The following is a 22,887-nucleotide window of genomic DNA, read 5'->3' on the forward strand; positions in this document are numbered from 1 at the left end:
AAAAACAACAATATCCGAAATAACAGTATTTTCTCCAAATGCAGAATATATGATCATTCTATGGAGAAATAAAAAATATAGCCGTACGTTGCTGCAATACTATTTCATAACGTTCGACTTGTAAAATTGAAGTACTTTCACCATATGTAGGATCTGATCATTGTTTGGATAGTTAGGAAAATAGCCCTATGTCGCCACGCATTATTTCATGCCGTTCTACTTGTAATAGCATAATTTGTTCGTCAGAGGCAGAATCTGATGATTACCGGGATAATTACGAACATAGCCATATGTTGCCACAATAAGATTTCATAACTTTCTACCTATGCAACTTTTGGCTTCATATGTTCGAACGAAGGTTAGACTATTTTGCAATATTCTTCTTGCTCGGCAACCTTTTTTATATCTTTTTTTGATGCCCAAGCAGAAAGCATTCACAATCGAAGAGCGGAAGACGCACGACAGAAGAACGCCTTAGCCATGGTGCTTCCATAGAGGCCGTCTTAACATCACCGACAGTACACCGGCATGTCCATGCTGTGAAAGTACTCCCTTTATTGTTAAATTAGGTAGACCAGTTATTCACATTTATTTACATGAACAGCTTTCTTTTTTCCATGGACCTCCATCCTCCATCGCCGTACGGCCTGGATAGCGGAGGGTACCGTTTAAATGCCCGGTCCTCTTCGGAGCCCTCTTCGCCTTCAAAAGAGAGATGGTCGGCACTTCATATCGAAAGTTTGTTCTCGGTCTGTAATCTCTTCAAATTCAAGTAGTACTTCAATCAGAGTTGTAAGTTGTAAAGTACCGACAGCTTGTTTTTCCACACAGAATTCTTAAAAATTGCTGTTGTTATTCAATAAAAAATTTGGTTATTGAGCAAATCACAAGTCACTACACAGCCCTATTAGACAGCTTCCGCTTCCTGGCGTCTGCTGCAGAACCGACAAGCGCAACCACGCGCACACATTCACCGCATCACCGTCAAAAGAACGACATTGGATGTTCCACGCATCCTTCTCATTACCTGCGAGGGACATGAGTGATGAACAAGAGGTGACATACTTGGGGCGGAAAGAGACGCTCATGCGGAGCAATCGCTGGGCAGGTCTGCCATGCTAACACCACCTGTGGACGTCACCAGCACCACCACCACCATATTAAAAAGCGACTCAATTTCTTTATTTTGATGTAATTTCGGCAAGGCAGAAAAAAAACAACGCTCCATAATGTATAGATCATAGGGTCTCAAAAAAAGGCGACCAGTACCCGTATCTTCATTGGTATGTTATGTGATTGCGCTGCACACGGTTGTAGGTGCGGTTGTAACGCCACGCATAGGCTCAATATCAGCTCTCGCGGCAGCCTGGTACCGTATAAGGGACTGGTTGACGATGTCGCCAACGCCAACCGACAACGAAAAGCGCGCTCGCTTCGATATGATAGTACTTGAAGGATGCACTGATTCGACACTTTTGCTGCCAACGACAGCGGCAAGCTACTAGTGAAGATGTGGTAATGCCGGCCCTATGCGCTCCGACACATTTTCAATCTTTTGTAAATTTCCTTCTCATGATCTGCGTTCCCTATGAGTTTTGACTTAGATAAGCTTACTCCTGCACACACTCTAGAGGCTTACTGCTCACCATAAATATTTCTTCGCTTGACAGTTTATTCAATATTATCTTTCCATACTGCATAATAATATTCAAGCTACTCTTGCCCTCCCTCAGTTAAGCTCCTAAATCAATTGTTGCAATATGTCCCCAGCGTTGCTGAATAGGACAATGTCATCGGAAAGCTAAACATTCTTGAGACATTCGCCGTCTTCAGACATTCGCCTAATCCTTCCCAATCTAACAGCTTGGATATTTCTTCTAAGCATGCAATCAATATTATTGGATAGATTGTGTAGCTTCGCCTGACCGCTTTCTCGATAAGTATTTTTCCGCTTTTCTTTCGCATAACTAAAACATTTGAAGCCGGAACTATCAATGAGGTAGAGCCGATGCCTGAGGAGTTGCGGATGCGTTCACTGTGGCTGAACGTAAATATGGAGGCTGCAAATACATGAAAGAATTTCTTTTTGTTGACAGCCGGATGCTGCGAGTACCGCGGCTTTGATGTGAAGTTCATGCCGTCCTTCAGTGTAACCCATACGATATGCACGTACAGCACTAATCACACACAAAGCCGTGGCTTTGTCCAAACGCATTGAATGAAGTGGTCAAACTGTGCACCGCCGGGAATGTGAAAAACATACCATAATTAGAGCGACGCAACAAATGCATACCTTAAAAATACCACGCGTTTCAATGACCACACTCAGCGTCGTGCACGCTTCACATTGTTCACTTCGCGATACCAGTCGCGATACCTTCGCGATTGTTATTGCCTTCCACAACAGTGCACGCCCAATACAAGTATAAACTGAACTGTTCAATGCACGTTGAGACGACAAATCAGAGTGCGCCACAAAGGTATAAGCACGTGCCATCCTCGGCTATCAGGTGTGGCCTATGGCCAATCAGCCGCAATAGCGCGTTCCAACGTTTAGCCGCGTCAGCTCGAGCTGCGCAGATGGACATAATTATGAATAGTGCATGTTCATGAGCGAGTCAGCGGTATATCGTTAAGCAAGGTGCTACGCAATAAAAATATGGACGAGACGTCCATGTTTGTATCGCGCAGCACCTTGTTCAACAGAGACGTAAATATGTTCGTATGACTGCTAACCCCCTGTCGTAGAAATTTCTTCTTCGGGAGCTAGGACGACTGTTTTGGTTTTGTGAATCGACTTACGCTTATTACTGGCGCAAGTACTAATGTTCGTGCCCTGGCTACCATTGCATAGACACCTTTCTTAGACTACAACACTCGTCTTTGTAGCAGCGGGCATCGCAAGCTTGCTGATTTTACGAACAGTTTTAGCTTTGTGAATACGCATTTCTCTTAAGAATTTTCTTACGCCAAAATTTGTTCGTTAGTTTGCTCAGTGAATTCCGCCCCTGGTTTCTACCTTAAGATTTTCAAGTGTACACGCCTTAAAAACAAGCGGGCTGCAATTCATAAATTGCGGTATGTGCTGTCATGTAATTAGAAATTATTTACTAATATTTTGGTCATCAGTCGATCTGAATCTGCATTTTTCGTGAAAGTAAATGTTGCCTCTTCGAGAAATCTAGTTACAGGACTAGATTCAGGACTAGATTAGGATATTCAAGTGGACACGCACTCCGACAAGTCGGCTGCAATTCGTAAATTGCTGTATGCGCTATAATAAAGTGATTTCGAGATTAAGTAAAATTTCGGTCGTGAGTTGATTAGAATCGATTTTTTCGAGATAGGATATGTTGCCTCTTCCAGGAATCCAGTTCAAGGACTACATTGTGCTATCTGCCATAAGTGATTTTTCATGCTAGTAATATTTTTAGGGAACTGCACCTAGTCAGCGGTATGCCTATGTATGTCTGTCTGTCCTCGATTAATCTCTTTCCCGCCAACTTCGATCCCCGGTTCAATGGCGAGAGTATTGGGCTGCTGCGCTCAAGTAACTGAGTTCGAAAACAACTTTCGGACCGACCTGGGTCACTGAGTTGGTGACACCTGGCATGTAACTATTTCATGCCAACCTAGGTCTGTTTGTGACAATGGGTATGTGCCACTATTCAGTGAACCTTTGACGTAATAGTTCTGCGGAAACCCGCCAGGTGGAGGGAAATAATTAATAAAGGGAAAATGAGACATCCACCCAATCTTAGCAATTGCTACAAAGGAAATCTTTACGGGTTCCTCGAAAGAAAAGCATCGCAGTTGAAGAAAAATTCGTCCTGGTCCGGGACTCGAACCCAGGACCACCGCCTTTCCGGGGAAGCCGCTCTACCATCTGAGCTAACCAGGCGGCTAGAAGATGGCAGAGCGAAGTCGAATTTGTGAACAACTCGAAGCAAAGACAATTGCTTTTTTTAAATTATAGGGTTTTACGTGCCAAAACCACTTTCTGATTATGAGGCACGCCGTAGTGGAGGACTCCGGAAATTTCGACCACCTGGGTTCTTTAACGCGCACCTTAATCTAAGTACACGGGTGTTTTCGCATTTCGCCCCCATCTAAATGCGGCCGCCGTGGCCAGGATTCGATCCCGCGACCTCATGCTCAGCAGCCCAACACCATAGCCGCTGAGCAACCACGGCGGGTAAAGACAAGTGTTTGACGTTTGACGTTGTCGATAAATCTGACTTCGCCTTGCCATCTGCAAGCTGCCTGGTTAGCTCAGGAGGTAGAGCGGCTGCCCCGAAAAGGCGGTGGTCCCGGGCTCCAGTCCCGGGCTCCAGTCCCGGACCAGGACGAATTTTTCTTCAACTGCGAGGCTTTTCTCTCGACGAACCCATTTGGGTTTCCATTGTAGCAATTGGTACGATTAGGTGGATGTCTCATTTTCCCTACATAATCAGTGAACCTATTTAACGTCAACTTGGGTGACTGGGTATGTGTCACCCTTCAGTGAAGCATTTCAACGAAAAATTGGGTCACAAGGCATATGTCACTGGGTATGCACTGCACTTCTTCATAATGATCATAGCGTATAAGATGTTTCAGCACTAATTACACATCCCATAATAATACATATTGCTAATTGCATTAATGCCGCCTATATCATCTGCAAAGGGTTGATACGCTGCAAATTTTGTAAAATTCTGTAAGGTATAAAAAAACTTAATACACGGCACTGCAAACAGGCATTACGGATGGTCACAAAAAGGGAAGCCATCTTGAAAATGAACTTCGAAAAAAGGCAGGACCAATTAAATAATGCATCTACCTATATCTTGTTTATTTTCTTATTGCTTATTTTGTGTGTTTTCTGTATATTTTATTTTTTCTATTCTTTTATTATTATACCCTGTTATGTGCACATGTTCTGTATTTCCTTCCACTCCCTTCTGTAACCCCTGCGGCTCTTGAAAATACAATATAAATAAATAAATAAATAAATAAATAAATAAATAAATACATAAATAAATAAATAAATAAATAAATAAATAAATAAATAACCGGCAGTGTGTGGCTCAGATTCAGTAAAAGCCATTTTAGATAATATACTTTCAGTACAGTGTTGTTCATGTCATATTTAGCATGACAAGATGTCATATTTGTCATATTAGACAAAAAAATAATTATTATGCCAGTAAATTCTTTGCTATGAAATTAGCTTTAAGTCGAAAATGCTTTACATCAACATATTCAAACCAGGGGGTTGGTGTAATGAACAATTTCAATTATAATTCATTTAGAGCATCACTTACTTGTACAGTGACGTTTTTAAGGAATGAACTTTATTGAATAAGGCCCACACAACTGGCAAGTGGGGAACTTCTATTAATGAGGAAGGCGATGTATTATATACTATAAATTCGACTCCTGTAATATTCTAAAAATTCGGAAATCGTGTGAACAAAACATCAACGATTACAAAAAGTGGTCTACCAGACATTAGTGAGTCTATTGAAGCATTAAAGGTCTTTCTGGCCCTGCGTTAGACACTGTTCTACGACCTCGTGGTACATCGTCTTCGCATGCTCAACGTGCACCTCTGACTGTCTTTCGGAAGGCACGAATATTTCCGTAAATATTTGTAGTATATATGGACTGCCGTACACGAGTATGGCAGCGCATGTTATAATAATAAGCTTTGGAGAAATTTACTGTTGAGTTTTAAGTCGATCTGCACGTAAACAAGCATATAGTTTCATGTGATTTGAGATGGTAATCGCATCGTTACGTCTTCTTTCTTTCTGCACGGAAATACCGCTAAAGTTGCTTTGATAAGATGGGTAATTCTTTTTGGACAAATATTGCAATATACGGTAATGTTACACAAGCATGTTCATGTAAGTACATTCTCAAACAACACAAGCCAGCAAGCAGTTGCCGCCAGAAAAGATGCATAAAGCATGCTGCCGTAAACACGTTACTGAAGCATATTTTTAAATACATGGTGCAACTGAATAGTGCCCAAAGAAAGAATCGTCATAAAAAAAAACACGACTGTTGCCAGGGGTAACGTGCTGCAACCTTGTCTCCCTATTCCATCCCTGTAAGGATTTGTGAAGTCCATTCACTCGACTGCTTCTTAAACGCTTAACACCTTTAAGTTTCCTGGCTATTGGGAGCAATGTTGAAGAACTTACTACCTTACACGGGTCAATCACCCAACTAGAATTGAAGTCCCACAAACTTGCATTCACAGTTACTTTCTTCCGTGAAAATACGCCTACCAGATTCCATGGCGCCATCCCTGCGAGCCAGGAAACGGTTGTGGTCACGCTGTGATCGGCCACGACACCCAAGCTCTTCGGAGTGCTCCTCCTTTTCGCTCTGGAGAAAGACGCAGACATCGTTTTTATTTACTTTTTACATCGGCGTAAAGGTCGCAAAAAGTGCGATATAAAGTTCTATTTACTAGTTACAAATATATATTGATCGTTATATGTAGTACTAACCCGCAATTTCTGGGTTAGTGTGCTGCGCAGGGTGTCTAAAAACCGGAAATTGTCAGGGATATTGAATAGTCTTGAAATACTCCGGAAAAACTCAGGGAATTGGTCTTTCTTTAGAAAAAAATTGCTGTAATTTTTTTGCCATAGCAATTATATGAGCACTCCAGGCGCATTTCTGCCGTCGCCGTGATGTTCCTTATAAAGTCCAAGGGCGATAACACCTTCGCCTCGTGCCATACGCTGTATTTGTGAGCGAAACGGTGCGAGGCGAGCCGTCGATCGCCACTGAATCTCGCCTCCGCGAAAAGGAGGAAAGCGGGCAGGAAGTGCGCCGTCTTCCGTCGCGCTCGTGGTACTCAAAGCTGCGAGGCACCGGGTCGAGGGGAGGGAAGGGGGGGCGGCATTGTTCTGCAGCTGCAGCTGCGCATGTGCCGGCTACGCGCATTCGCACGGCCGTATCTTGAAAGCGAATGCGTTTCAGTCAGAGTCTGGGTGCGTCAGTGGCTCGTAGCTTTGTACGTGCGGTGTGTTCTCGGCGCTTACTTTGCGATGAAGCAATAGACAGTATAAAAGTAATTTCGCTCGCTGGTGCTGCCACGTTTCTTCACGCCAGCGTTTTGACAGCGCGTGTCTGCGGTCATCAAGTGTGATGTGTTCATGTTTGCCGTGGGTGCCAACAGCATGCTTTTAATTTAGTTAGCAAGTGAATGGTTACACGTTGATACGGCCGATAATAGTACCGCCCTTACTTCGTATGGCTCCCTGCTAATTTGCTATCGCAATTGATGCTTCGCTTTTCGGGCCAAACAGAGACATTTTTGTGGAAAGAGAACGAAAGTCGCGGTATTGCTGGCTCGAGCAAAGTAAAGAAATCGTAACGAATCGTCTTTGACGCCGTGCCCTTGGATGGAGGAGTTGCCAGTGTACAGTCAGCGACCGACTTTCCTGAAGCCTGATTTTGCGGACGTCAGATTTTTCGGACACGCCCGATAATTCGGACGGCTTCGCGGCACGACCACGTATACCATAGAGTGAATCCCCAAAAACGTCTGAAATTTCGGACGCCAGAACTCTTGTCTGTCGAATTTTGTGGACTTCTTGGAGGCATTGTAGGCTCGAAACGGCATTAATCAAAGCCGCCACCCCCACCATTTTGATTATCTCGCCTCTCGCATGCAGGTGCGCTGGCTAGGTAGCCACCACTGCGGCAATGCCTAGCTCCTTCGACGTTCACTATTAAGCTTCTTACCAGCACTAACTCCGCTTTTGTGATCTTCGCGACTGGCTTCGGATCTCAGAAAAATCAACGCGTTTCATAATGCCGGTTTTCGCAAGTCAGCTTCGCATGAGTCATCATCATCATCAGCTTGGTTACGCCCACTGCAGGGCAAAGGCCTCTCCCATACTTTTCCAAGAACCCCGGTCATGTACTAATTGTGGCCATGTCGTCCCTGCAAACATCTTACGCGGAGAATCATAAGCAAAGTACTGCTGTGAAGCTTAAGAAGAGTGTGGAGGAGAAATTGTCGCGGGACACAGCATGAATTCCTTAATTATACACGTGTGCACCTGCCGTACCTCTCATAGTACGAGCCCCGACATGCCTAATAGGTCTACTGGCAGGCCTTCGGAGCTTTTTCAGAGATTACTGTAGTGATTTGAGCACTTAAGGACAGTAAGAGACATGCATATATTTTTTCAGACCGCCGGATTTTTCGGACGTTTTCGCGGCCCCTAAGGAGTCTGAAAAATTGGACCTTGACTGTAAAACTGACCAAGAGGATGCTTCATATTGTCCATGGGGCGAACGCGCGGCGGATGGAGGACGTGAAGAGAAAGAAATGAGGCATAAAAGAATGAACGGGAAAAAAAGTGTGTCGCCGCTTTTTTGAAGGAGCTTCAGCTCATAAAACAGTCTGGGCTCACACCGAAATGCAGGTGGGCCTCATCCGAACCAAAACAATCTTATCAAACTAGTGAAACGCAACATGGAGGCGTTGTGCGCAGCCTCAGAGTATGTCAGGACTGTTGACGTTGGCTTATCAACTGCTGAGAAAGAATCTCACTTGTGACAAAGTTCGGGCATCACACCAATGAGCTTTCTATCAGTTGATAGAAAATACTCATATTCGAAAATATTTGTTTCTGCATGAATCTCATATTTGTACGTATTTAAAGATGTTCCACTCTATTTGGAATGGGTTTTAACATCTTTTTTTTAATATATTTTATTCGATGTCCATTTTCCTAACCTCTTTCTTCTGTTTTCTTATTCAATAAGATAAACACTACTCCTCACTATTCAAATAGGATTAAGTTGTTTCTTTACTTTTTTACACGCATACTAGAGAGTGACAGCATCGCATGACTTGGTGTCAGCGCGTTTTCAGATAAAACAAAGTTCTGTGTCATTCACCGAATTTCGCAAGGGAACTCAGGGAAAACCCGCTAAACTCAGAATTTGGAAGCGTCTACTTGATAGACAGCCTGGTGCGGCCTCTCCAGGCTGCCGTCCGCTATCTCCCAGTCGTGGGTCAAGGGGGTGCCCGCCCGCTCCTCTCCCCCGAAAAGACTTTCTGGTTACGTCACTGGTTTTGTTAAGTATTTTTCTAGAGACGCATGTTATACCACTACACAAATGTGGTAAAGAAAAGAAAAAAGGCATCAAACTGAGAACGTAATCCAGTTTCTTCTTCATGTACGTCCAGCTTCTATAAGTCCGCGCCACCACGTACTTCCTTGCTAGAATGAAAATTTGTAACTTTAGCATTTTCATGGAACTAATAAAACTAAATAGGAACAGACAGAGGTGACACAGAGGGTAAATTAAAAGACTGCCGTTTACAGTTTTAGCGTAAGGTAAGGTCCGCACCTTAGAAGGGATATGTAAAATTTTGCATGTGCGGTTTCTCACAGATTTTGTTTGACCTACACAATATGGTGGACGTCGTCTTAGTCGCAAAGTAAGGAAAGAGCGGACGCGGTGATTTTTCTATCATTGGTACTGTATTGTCACTTCGACGTGTTCACTGTTTGCGAGCTTAGGACCATGAATGAAAGGTTGGCCATCATGTGTACGGCCACCATTGTTTATGGAGAAGTCTACTTCCAGTACTTCGCGTCCAATGTTGTAACAGACAAGGCAAGTATGTTTAAATATCCATAAAGTGATACTTTCTAATTTAAGTCCTTTACTATTCCGACGCAATGTTTCTATTTTTTTTAATAAATGAGTGGTTTTCTCGCTCAGAATTTTTAAGCTACATGGAGATGTAGCACATCAATTTTTGTCACGCCAACCAATATTGTTGTGGCTGAGTGGCACGAATGGAAGATAATTTTGAATGTTCTATGCAATACAAGGTAGTGGTAGCCTTGTTGAGTGAATTTGTGAGATGAACGCGGAGGATCAATGCGATTTAGCTGGTTGCGTCGAGCGGTTTAATGAAAGGTTAAGATAAGAGAATAAGTACATGGATGCCCATTATGAGGGTAATCCACTGGTAAGCTCTACAATTTTCCCACATTTATGAAAAAGTGGTCCTTGCTCAAGCGGAAATGCGATTGTGGGCAGCCTTCTCTTTAGAGGGGAGACGGCCTGTTGCGAAAGCCGAAATTAACGTCCTGAGGAACTCAGAAAAACGAACGTTCATGCTCGGTAAATGTAACTTTTGAGAGGAGCCATGCAAATTGCCTTAGCCGCACAACATTCTCTATCTTTTCTAGACCCGGAGTTTGTTGCTTGAGACAAAAGCACAGAGGATTGAAATACTCCCGAGAGGGCGAAGAAGTTGTAAGCCGCAGAAAAAGTCCGGAGACAGCTGGGCGCAATGTAATGGAATACCGATGAATTCAAATTCAGCCTCAACCGCACCAAACGTCCTCCCTCCATATGCGCAAGGATTCAAAGCTGATGGGACAATTCAACGGTCAGCGTTCGAGATAAGCAAGTAGTGTCTAGAGTAGTCATGAAAGAAAGCAAGAAACACTTGAGTGTTCACTTGAGCAACTTTCAAAGATAGTATGGAGATAAGTAAAATGTTAGACTGTAACAAAGATATCAAAACCAAGTTAGCTCAAGCAGGCAAGGGGGCTGTTTGTATGCCGGTGCTTAGTTTGCAAGCGGGGTTCATTTAATATCACTATGATCATCATCAGGCAGATAAGCGGTACTAAAGAGGAAGATAATGTTAGAAGATTTCTCGAAAAAAGGGACAGAGGTGGTGGGACCTCAGGACGGTGAAAACTCGTTATGCTGCGTTTCTTTTCATGCCAAAGTGATATCACATCCGCGGTACGAATCCTTGTACGTGCGCTTACCCACGACGCTGAACTGCTCGCATTGTGGGATACAGATTATATGGCGTAGTGATTAGGCGATAGCGGTCGTGCTGTAAGCGGAACTGTAGTTGGACGCTATACACGAGTGAGCTTTAGCAATGAAAGCAATGAGTCCAAGGTATGGAGACTTAAAACCTGCCTTTTATAATAGAAGCTGCCGCAAAGATTGCAGAAATGTTTAATGCACCGATGGAATGTGTCTGATTCAAAAGCGCGCGCAGGCACCCGCTGCTCGTCCCAATGCAAAAGTGCACTCTATAGCAATCTCATCGTCGTCGTCACAACGTACACTGAGCTTGACCCTGTTCTTCATTGCATACCGACGAAAAACCCGGCTTTAGATTCCGAAAAGAATGCGAGGGTGATTTCCCAAGACCGACGCTTCTGTAGTTTCTAGATGAATTCGGACATTTGCACATGCCTTAAGAAGGCAAAAACAGGCCGTACCCTCGCTCAGCATAGCATATGCACTGGCTGAATCGGCGTCTCTCTCGCAAGGCGGCTATCGGCGGTGACGTGCCAACAAAGCCACCGTAGTCGATTGTGCGTGTCTGTCACGTGTCACGATTGCAATACTTCACTCTCTATTTAAAGGAAAGAGGTGGCACTTCATTTGTTTGCAGGGTTAACTGTGCAAATGAAGGCGCTTAACTGTTATTGCACGCTGGCAAGCTAAGAGGGCATCTATCTCGCAAAATTTTGGTTACTTCTCATCGTGCTAAATAATGGTTCCCGTGGAGATTAAAGAGAACATAAAAAATAAACGAAACGTCTGACGCAACGAATACGTCGTAGTCAATAAAAACGATGCGCCTTCCGAATGAAATTGCTTTAACAAGAATTTCTTTAATATCGACGGCGTACTGCGCATTACACAACACAACGTTCTTGTTTTTCTTAATAGATGTTGTTTGTACGACTGTCTTTACACCTACATCGAGAAAACCGATTACAGAGAGCAATTACATTACATAAAGGGGTAACCACGCGATAATGCCTTCTCTTCCTGCTTAATCAAACTAACACAGGATCCGGATTTGTTTTCGAACGAGTAAAGTATTCAATTCTATGCTATTGAACTCACCATCGTACCTTCGTTGCACCTGTCAGCATTTTGGTCGGTGCTCCCTCCTGAATAAAAATAATCATAAAATCCATCAAAGTGTTTTCAAGTGAAACCCATAGATTGTTCCTTTGTCTGCGAAAGCGCGTTAAGGGGAACGCGGGGCAGCTGACATCAAAGAGCAGCGTCACATGCAACATGGAATACATATGAAATGCTTCTTTTAGAGTAGCTTTCACCATGCCTGCAGCCAAGTCAGGTTTGCGTGCCTGACTTTGCTGAAGTATGCGTTGGAGCTACCTTACTACGTGCTATAAACTCTGACAGTGCGCTAAACACTACCTGGTGAAGCAGAAAATTGGGAAGGTGACAAAAAAGTAGCACGCAAGTGATACTGTCACGAGGGGGCTAGAGAGAGAGGCAGAAAAAAAGACACGTTTATGCCACTGTTGAATAAAAGGCAGAACGATAAGTTAGATGTACAGCAAGCAGTGAGACAATGAGTGAACTAGAAAGAATGCGGACATGTACGAAGGAGAGGGCATTGCAGGGATTAAGTAGCAAAGAATTGTTGAAGGAAAAGCAGAGTAACAGGGAAGTACAATACACAATCTGTGTCCTGTAAGGAAAGGAACACCGACCGAATCGTGAATTTCTATAAGCCTGCCTCCAAATTCGACGCTACGTTTCAGAAAAGAAAAAAGAAATCATGCATGCAGCCATTGATCAGCCACCTATAGTCAGTGACAACCAAAGAATTACGAGAATATGTATACTGCCCATTTAAGAAAAAAACTGCATAGATGCGCCAACCAATTATGTTTGCGTATCTACCCGAGGCCAAGAGGTTTCGCATGATTGAAACAACTTTCTTCTCTGTATTTATCGGTCTCTGTGTCACTGGTTTCAGGATGACACCTGAACGATTAGGCATATGTTATAGGACATCCTGATGGGAATGCTCACCCAAAAGGTAATATTTTAGCGTGAAACTGCTAGCTTCTATTGTATAATTAGCCTGGCATTTACATTATCCGACCAAAGTCGTTAAGCTGTTAGCGGATTCCAGATGGTTCCGCTTTCTTTCAGAGGTGAAAAACAGGTGCTCTACGTTTTATCGGGTGGCGCGTCTTTGTAATTGTTATAATGTAACCGACTTTTTTTTACGGTCGGTGAACTTGTACGCTTTGAAAGACAGGTCAGACACAAAAAGAAGGCCAATCAAAGGTTTATCGTGGCTTGAGACATTATTTCACATTTATTGCCGGCATAACATTATGTGTAATACTGCGCTTTTTGAGGCGCGATTGCAGCGTTTTGAGTTCGTAATCTATCGTAAGGTCGCACTTATATGCCAATTACTTTCAACCCACAGTTACGCCGTCATGAAGGATGGCACGTCCACGAGTAAAATGCGCTATTTTTGTTTACCTTTTTTTTCGTTTTACTGCGAAATTTATTGAATTGCCCAAAAATAAACTGCTCATTTTTTACTGCAGTGGAATGAGGTGCCAGGCAATTACTTATTTAAATAAAATCAATTCAACGATAACATCTGTTCAGTGAAAGTGCTTAGGGTAGCAGTGCAGCTCTTTTCCTATTGCTTCAAAAGACCGCGGTCAGTTGGACCGAAAATCAAAAACCTCACCAGCAGCCAGAACTGCGACGAGCAGCATTAAGCAACAGGTGTGTCTTCCGAGATGCATGGTTCCAGATCTGGAAAGGAGAATGCAGATTTAATTGTCTTCATAGTGTTTAAACACTTTTTTTACTTTATTTCCCACAGGGTACCGAAAGCGTCCTCTGTACAGAACGGTAGATTAGATGACACAAATACAAAAAATATTTCGATGCACCATGACGTCTCTCACATCGCTATTTGCATGTCATTATTCTCGCATATGGTGCCAGTTGGCAGAGCAGAGCTCCGGCAGAACGCAGAAGTCAACTTACCCTCGTGCACGGCCGAATGGTGACGGAGCTCGGACCTACCTCGTCCCTGCTTGACGAAAGCGTCTTTTATAAATAGCACCGCATGCAATCTTCAAGAGCAGGAAGCAAAACAAAAGAAGAAAATTCACTTTCCTTTTATTTCTCATTCAGAACGAGCGCACGAAAAAATCAAGGCGACAGCCTAATTTCGAATTCCATGCATTTAATGTGTGCAAACCGCGCAGCTGCGTACTTCTCCAGCGGCTTACGCAGTGGTCAACGCAGCCTAATGTTTACTGACGAATAACGCTTACGTCACAAATTCCTGCGTAACTCTCGAAAAATTATGATCCTGGTGGGCCTTGCAAGCGCCCCCGCGACATTATGTATGCACTCACACTTTCTGGGTGTTAACATCTGCCGTTACTTCAGCTACATACATGTCCGTTACCTTGACACAATCTCACATTAAACAGCGGGGACATTTAGCTAGTCCTGGGCGCGTTCATTCTTGGAAGCTGTAAGCGTTTTTTTTTATTTCTTGCTAACGGCCACATATTTCTGATGTGTAAAGCTCGTGATCGCTAATGCAATTCTGCAATTTGTTCAGCAGAAACAAATGATGTAGTTAAGCAGTTGTAATAATTCAACAAAGTTAACTGAGCTAACAAACAACTAAAGAATGCGTAAAAATATTCGCCACAGTATTTTTTTAAGAAACTGAACGACATTACTTCATCATACAATACCTGCATGAGTTTTAAGTATGCTTGTTTTTTGTATAATAAAGAGTTACGCGATGTTTGCATGCATATAGAACATGTCCACAGCATCAGTAATTTGGGAAGACGAAATCCAATGATTATAACTGTGACGTTACGGTTAAATTTCTTAAATAATATGCGCATTAGTGGTCATCCGCAGTCCGCGGGAAAACTTGTCACAGCACTTGCGTTATCTTTATAAATTCACGCAGGCGTTAACGCACTGGTAGCTTTATGTAGTGTTATAATACATACAATGATGAGTGGCATAATGATCGCAAGACACACACATGCACAAAATGTAAACGGGACAACCCCACGACTACAAGTATATGGAAATTATGTCAATCACCAAGAACCAACTCAAGCCAAGCGCAAGTTCTATTTACATTGAATACATACAATGGCGCCAAAACGACGACGTGAATAGGCACAAAATCTACAGACACCAGAAGCGCCATCTCCTAACTAAATTTATTCTGCAAGCGGCACACATATGGGCTCAAAATCGCAGTAGCGCAATGTTCCATCGGTCTTTCGTTGTTCATAACTATTTACCCGAAGCCTAATAGATATACACGAAAAAAATTACGAAGGCAAGTTCACCTTGTGATAAAAAAATTAATCACATGGTTACATATTTTTTTACACAATGCCTCTATGATTCCTTGCGTTAGCTTGTCCTTCATAATAAAGCTAAGCGCCATCAGGAGGACGCGAGACGGAGACAGGACTGAGCGCCTTGTCCTGTGACCTACTCGGGTCGTCCTGTTTACGTCAAGCTTTGGTGTCGAAACGCAACGACTAGCCGTCAATACATTTCGCTAAATTAGATTCTCCCCTCGTCTAAGGAACGTGAGGTGGCTCAGATTTGAATTGCAACCACGTAATTTGACGTAATCATCCGAAAACTCCCCCAATGGTACTGCCCATTTTAAATACCGAAATAACGAATGAAAATATTCCTGCATGTCTTGTATATCTAGAGAAGCGCCCATAAGAACAACGACGCCGGCTGTAACGCCTAGTTTTTGATAATATCCAAAATGGAAAACGACAATACCTCAAAAGTGGGAGTGTTCTCTTGTCTGCCAGCATCACACAAGGGAGCCCCTTGTAACTACTACTGCACGCTAAGGCTGAATTTTAATCCCACGGTTCAATATTAATATTGAATATACTTCTGCTTGCTTCTAGAAGAAAATCTATTCCCAGAAATTGGCATATTGCTTTCGATGGGCTATATGAGCGTTTGTGCTGTTTGCCGCGATACCAAGAAGCTGCGCTAACAAGCATATTACAGTACATGCTCTTTACATAAGCCTTTCCTGAAAAAAAATCTAGTGTACCGAAATACGCGAACCAGTTGCCGCTACACGTTTCAGCATCGATCTGAAAACATCTGTTGCAGCTAGCTGTGCATTCTCACCTACCTCACTTCATGCAGGAGGTGCGCACAGGCTACGTGCTTTGACCAAGAAGAAATTCTTTCGTTCACAGGCTAGTTGGAAACTGTGCCACACGTGGTACGTAATCGTACCACGTGCAGTAGTCGTTACAAGGGGCTCCCTCGTGTGATGCTGGCGGACAAGAGAACACTCCCACTTTTGAGGTATTGTCGTTTTCCATTTTGGATATTATCAAAAACTAGGCGCTACAGCCTGCGTCGTGTATTTAAAAATTGCATCATAGGAACATTTTCCTTCATGATGTCGCAAGACCGAAATGCCGGCATCAGGTGGCCCATGCTGAGAAAGATAGTTTCTTTCGACCCCAGTAAAACAGGGTGCGCTGACGCACGACGCACCAGCCTTTCTAATGCAGTCTGTTTCAATTATCTCCCTAACATCCTGGTTCTTATTTTCGGCTACTATCTTACACATGTTGAACAAGGATTCACACGGCTTGCTGTTCTTTATTTCACAGTCATGACAATGAACATGAAGATTCCCATCGCGGTAATTTGCCACGTTCCTCCGGTGTTCTGGAAGTCTTTCACTCAGACACCTTCCGATCTAACCGATATAGCTGGAACCACACGATAAGGTAACTTCATATACTACTTCAGATACACATGTTACAAAAGGATCACGATGTTTGACAGTGCACGGCTCTTTCTTTTTCTGGAAAGGATGAGTCAATTGGCAAAGTTTCCCTAGCTTCTCAGGGAGCGCGAAGCACTACTTTGATATTGCTATGATTTCCTATCTTTCTTAGGTGGTACGAAGTGTTGTGCATCTACGGAATTACTACAGTGTGGAATCTATTACCTTTTAAAAGCATCTTTCATTTTTTTTCTTTCTTTTTGAAACTATTAGCCTCGAGAACGACCTAGAGGGGCGCTGCGAGCGCCGCTCGCGTGACGTCAGGGCACGGACTGGCGCCTGTCGCCTGCTGCAGTTCGGGCAGTGTCCGGGTGCATTCTGCAGTGTTTCTGCTGGTTCGCTCTCATTCCCAATGCTTGTATACTTATGATGGGCCCCTCGAATATATATTTTACGACGTCTTCGTTCGCGAAAATGTAATCAACGAGCTTATTTCCTATAGGACAATATATTGCTCAAATTCAGCGCTATAGTGCTACCCGAGGGAGCTCAGACCAGCCAATTAGGGGTTTTTTATGCGTGGATCTACACTTTGCAGTGGTAGCTCACGTGAATAATAAAAGCATAGACGAAAAGCACAGCAAATAAGAATCAAGTTAAGATTCCATACCCACCATGGTGTAATATGTGTGTCACAATTAAACGCTTGCTATATATGACTTCTACATCATCTACCTTGATTTGAACCCGCTAGATCATGTTTGCTCACGACGAATAGTTCCCGGTATGATGTCAAATTTTTCTATTTCTTTACAGAAACGATCGGCTGTAACACGAGGACTCAGCTACCATTGCAGTTTAGATTCGGCCAGCCCCACTGGGGTTTTTAAATGCTTCTAAAAATTAGGCCGTTCTTCACCGGTTAAATTTAAGTTGCGGTAACTGAAGTAAAGCTGATTGAGGCTTACAGCTGTTTGCAGCACACGAAAAGGAATGCACCAATATTTATCCCCTTTCCATGCTACACGTTCAACTCACTTGAGCAATTTACTGATGCTTCTTGCTTGAGGAACAGACAAGATAAATCCGTTTGGAGAACTGACACAGGCTGGCTCGAGTCAAATATTCAACTGCAATAATTCTTTTGGACCGGTTCGCTGCAGCCAGTAAGAAGCTGAAGCCCCATTCATTAGTAGTGTGGCACATATTGAAGATATTATTGTTCCTCAGTGGAGTTCAAGTGTTCATGTTAGGCTTGTGGCGTCTTCTTTATAACGCGGGTATGCGAGGTTCTCTTTTATGCAGTGCCTCAGCAAATAGTTTTCAGTTTGTATCATTAAACAACGCAGGATGGAGACATGGTGAGACAGAATGTGTTTGCATTTTCCATTTCAACGCAGCCTAAGCTGCGCTGTAGTGCCTCGAGTATGCTGTAGGCATCGTAAATGGAACTGTAAAGAGCTACTTCATAGTTTCAATTCGAAGTTGTAGTGAACTGCTGGGTCTCGCGAACAATGCGCGTCTCGCCATAATGACAGTCGGTTGCTTCCGTTGCGGGAGGGGTGGGCCATATCGACGATAAAAGCTACTGATGGCTGCTATGACGCATTTCATCACTTACATTTGATTGGTTCTCCATCTTAACCACGAATATTGCTTTCATGTGACTGCTGTTAAGGCATTGATGAAGGCTGTATACATATATATATATATATATATATATATATATATATATATATATATATATATATATATATATATATATATATATATATATATATATATATATATATATAGCGACCGGAGGGAGCGGCATCCTGGCCGTGACGTCACTCGCTAGAGGGCGTCACTCCAAATTCTCACCTCTAATAGATACTAGAACACTGCCAGGATACCCTGCTAACAAAAGTTGCGCCATTTGCCTTTTGAAACTTCTTGCCATCACTAGCGAAATTCTGGGTGAGGTTCCTGCGACACGCTTCCCCGAATTGAATGTGTCCTTCTCACTTGAGGAATTGGACGCTGCCCTGGCCTCATGCAGGCGCTCATCGTCGCCAGGACCAGACGGCATCACCTACGCTGCTTTATGCCACCTAGGTGAAGATGGCCGAAGCAGACTTCTGGAATGTTATAACCAGTCATGGAATGATGGCGTCGTTCCTGAGCGGTGGAAGTCCAGCCGCTTGATACTACTCCTGAAGCCTGGAAAGTCGCCACTTGACCTAGCGTCCTACCGACCCATTGTGCTGTCCAGCTGTGTTGGGAAGGTCATGGAAAGAATGATTCTCACCCGCCTAGAATGGTACCTTGAGCGCCACAACGTATACCCCGATGCCATGGCTGGTTTTAGAAGAGGCCGTTCCTCTATTGACAACGTCATCGACCTAGTCACGTCTGTACAACAAGAAAAACACCACAAGCGTATATCGGTTGCACTATTCCTCGACGTGAAAAGCGCCTATGATAATGTAACGCATGAAGCCATCCTTGATGCCCTCGAAAATAATGGAATTGGTGGACGCATGTTTCGGTGGATTCGGAGCTATCTATTCAAAAGATCCTTCTTTGTGCACAGTGCAGATGGCCGAACTACTGACCATTACACTTACCGTGGCGTCCCTCAGGGTGGGGTTCTTAGCCCCACTTTGGTCAACCTTGCAATCCTTGGCCTTGCCGACGCTCTGCCACATACAGTAAACCTTTCCATATATGCTGACGACATATGCATATGGGTCTCGGCAGTTACACGTCTCCAGGTGCGTGCACGGCTCCAAAAAGCAGTGACCCTAACATCATCGTACCTGCGTGCGCAAGGCCTCAGCATTTCGACCGAGAAGTGCGCCTTAGTCGCCTTTACCCACAAGCCCATGACCTGGTGCCCCATTTCTATTGACCACCAACCAATTTCCTACGCAAAAACTCACCGATTCCTAGGCGTTATTATAGACAGAGACCTTTCATGGAGCCCCCACATCACATACTTGAAAAAGAGGCTTACTTCTATCTCCCATATATTAAGGTTTCTTGCCGGTAAAACGTGGGGCACATCCGTGGCATCTATGCTTCAACTATACAGGACGCTCTTCCTAGGATACTTGCGATACAGCACACCAGTGCTGTCCAATGCTAACAAAACTAACATCCATGTCCTACAGAGCATTCAAGGCCAAGCCCTACGAACATGTCTGGGGCTACCTCGAAATGCTTCAACCGTGGCAACAATTGCCACCGCGAGAGACCACCCAATAAGGACCTATATAGATATCGACGCACTCCGGGTGCATGTTCGCCATATATCCAGAGTCCCTGACCACCATCTCGCTCGCTTGCCTGAGAAAAGACCCAAGGCAGCGTTCTCCAGATCAGTTGCGGCTAACCGGCACTCTTTGTCTTTGAGGCACTCACCCGCAACAAGAACGCCATCCCCTATGTGGTGCTTGAAGAAGCCTCCAGTGTACCTTGCTGTTCCAGGAATAGTGAAGAAAGCTAGCCTGACCACCGCGGCTCTCAAGCAGATCACATTGGAACTTCTGCATTGTTCATACGCTAACCGAATTCATGTTTACACGAATGGTTCCGTCTCGGAAAATTCTACAGGCGCCGTTGTTCTACCATCTCAATCGGTCGTCATCAAGTTTAAGACTTCACATGTAACGACATCTACAGGTTCTGAACTGGCCGCTCTTCGCGCTGCTGTCGAATACATTGAAAAAGAACCGCCCAACAAATGGGCAATATTTTGTGACTCGAAAGCAGCCCTCCAGAGCTTGCGAAGTTTACGACGAGGCAATTCTGAACAGCTGGTGTCACAAATCAACGAAACCTGCCATTGTGCATCTGAAAGAGGACATGATATCATATTTCAGTGGCTGCCGGGACATTGTGGCATCGTTGGTAATCACCTCGCCGATGACGCTGCCCGACGTGCCCAGGCTGGCTCACCGACACTCCTTATAAGTTTATCCAGAGTCGACGCTGCAAGAGAGCTTCGCAGTCTCGCTCGTACAATCACGTTAGGTTGCTGGCATACACCACAGAACTCTAAGTGTCGTTTACACAGCCTCGACCCATCACTGAAACTTACATTACCAGCGAACCTTCCACGACGTGACGCAACACTGCTGTGTCGGCTGTGGGCAGGAGTAGCATTCACCAACTCCTACAGCTATCGTATTGGAATGGCGGATTCACCAATGTGCGCTAAGTGCAAGTGTGAAGAGACCATCAGTCAGCTTCTGTGCCACTGTTCTCGCTTCGATAATCAACGTGCGACTCTCCAGTGTGCCTTGAATAGACTGGATGACAGGCCATTTACGGAAGCGAAGATCTTGGGTGCCTGGCCTCACAGCTCATGGGCCCAGAAAGCAGTTCGAGCGCTTTTTCGCTACCTGAGGGCAACAGACTTGAGTGCCCGACTATAGACATTCTACACCTAAGTTCTCTCTCTCCCTCTTTCACTCCCCATTCCCCTCCCCACGTGTAGGGTAGCAAACTGGACTCAGTCTGGTTAACCTCCCTGCCTTTCCGTCTTCCCTTCTCTCTCTCTCTCTCTTGCCATGGAATGAAAAGAAGATTTCTTCAAGGCGTTATCTAAGAACTGTCCTGCTATTACTATTTTAACAAGTTTTGAATGGGATGAATGATAAGGTAACAGGGGTTTACATTCTCTTTGATGCTACTCCCAGCACACATGATTGTAAGTAAGTTTTAGCGTCAAATCAAGTAACCACTAAAGTCCATCTTCCGGAATGTCATTCGTTAATATTGTTACAAGCACGGGGAAAAGGGGTTTATTTAGGCGTGCGAGGGCAGGAACGGCAGGCTACGAAGAACAGGAATGGCCGCTGCACAGTCTTCGTTCTCCTCTTCCCCTCTCTTCTTGATCCCCGCGTCCCTTTGACGCGCTTGGACGTAACATACCTCCCCTCGCAGACAAAGCCCCCTGGGCGAGTCAACTAGCTTGTCGTGGCGTACATGATTTCAACCGTGCGACATGCGCGACTTGTGTCCTAGCAGAACGTCTACCAGTGTTCGTGAGGCGCGCGAGAGTATAGTTCACTTCGCTGACTTTGTCGATGACAACATACGGCCCATCGTAGTTTGCCAGCAGCTTTTGACACAAACCGCGCTTCCTTGTGGGAGTCCAAAGCCAAACGAGGTCACCAGGGTGATATGTAACAGGCCGATGTCGTGCGTCGTAGCGGGCTTTGGAGTTTTCTTGTGATGCCAAAGTCCGCAGACGCGCAAGTCGCCGAGCCTCTTCAGCGAGGCATAGCGTATCGGCGACCGTAGGATTTTCGTGGTGGTAAAAGGGGAGGACAGTGTCGAGCGTATACTGGGGCGGCCGAGCATATAGAAGGAAGAAGGGGCTGTAGCCGGTTGTCTCGTGCTTGGCGGTGTTGTAGGCGTAAGTAATAAACGGTAAAACTTCATCCCAATTCTTGTGATCGGACGCAACATACATGGAAAGCATATTGGTGATTGTTCGATTAGTGCGCTCAGTGAGGCCGTTCGTTTGCGGATGATACGGCGTCGAGTGCCGGAGGTGCGAGTTACATAAACGCACAAGCTCTTCCACGATATCCGCCGTGAATTGACGTCCCCGGTCGCTTATGATAACACCAGGCGGTCCATGTCGTAGAACAATAGCGTGAAGTAAGAAAAGCGACACTTCGGTGGCAGTTGCTGATGGTATAGCCGCCGTCTCGCAATAGCGTGTGAAATAGTCGGCGCAGACAATTATCCAGCGGTTCCCCTTAGATGACTTTGGAAAAGGGCCTAACAGATCAATTCCAACTTGCCGAAAGGGTGAGCTGGAAGGCGGCACAGGTTGAAGGAGACCAGATGGGGCAGTGGTTGGGCGTTTCCGACGTTGGCACTGTATGCAGCTGGCGACATAAAACTCAACCGAATGTCGCATCCGGGGCCAGTAAAAGCGTTCTTGAATGCGATAAAGTGTGCGCACAGTGCCTAAGTGACCGGAGGTAGGGTCATCGTGCATAGCCTGAAGGATTGCTGGCCGGAGACGCTCCGGCACCACTAGAAGGAAGCGTGCACCCGTGCTTGAGTAGTTCTTTTTGTACAGGAGCCCGTCACGTACACAGTAGCTGCTTGTTGCACTTGAATGGGCAGAAGTAAAGAGTGGCTCCAATTTAGTGTCTGTCTGTTGTTCTGCTTTGAATGCATCGATATCTGGAAAAGCGGGTGTCACAGAAGCGACGAGATGATCAAAATCGTCTGCG

General features: G+C 44.6%; 1 long non-coding RNA gene across 1 annotated transcript in view; it reads right to left on the minus strand.

Annotated features, from left to right (window-relative positions):
* Window positions 1-314: 314 nt before the first annotated feature.
* The window catches only part of LOC142574156 (uncharacterized), a 45,187-nt gene continuing 22,614 nt past the window's right edge, over window positions 315-22,887 (minus strand). The window contains exons 2-4 of the long non-coding RNA XR_012826440.1: window positions 13,553-13,620; window positions 6,279-6,378; window positions 315-702 (exon numbers count right to left, since the gene is read on the minus strand). This is a non-coding gene — a long non-coding RNA (uncharacterized LOC142574156). The remainder of the gene's footprint in view (window positions 703-6,278; window positions 6,379-13,552; window positions 13,621-22,887) is intronic.

The sequence above is a fragment of the Dermacentor variabilis genome, chromosome 3, assembly GCF_050947875.1.
Source record: "Dermacentor variabilis isolate Ectoservices chromosome 3, ASM5094787v1, whole genome shotgun sequence".
NCBI lineage: Eukaryota > Metazoa > Arthropoda > Arachnida > Ixodida > Ixodidae > Dermacentor > Dermacentor variabilis.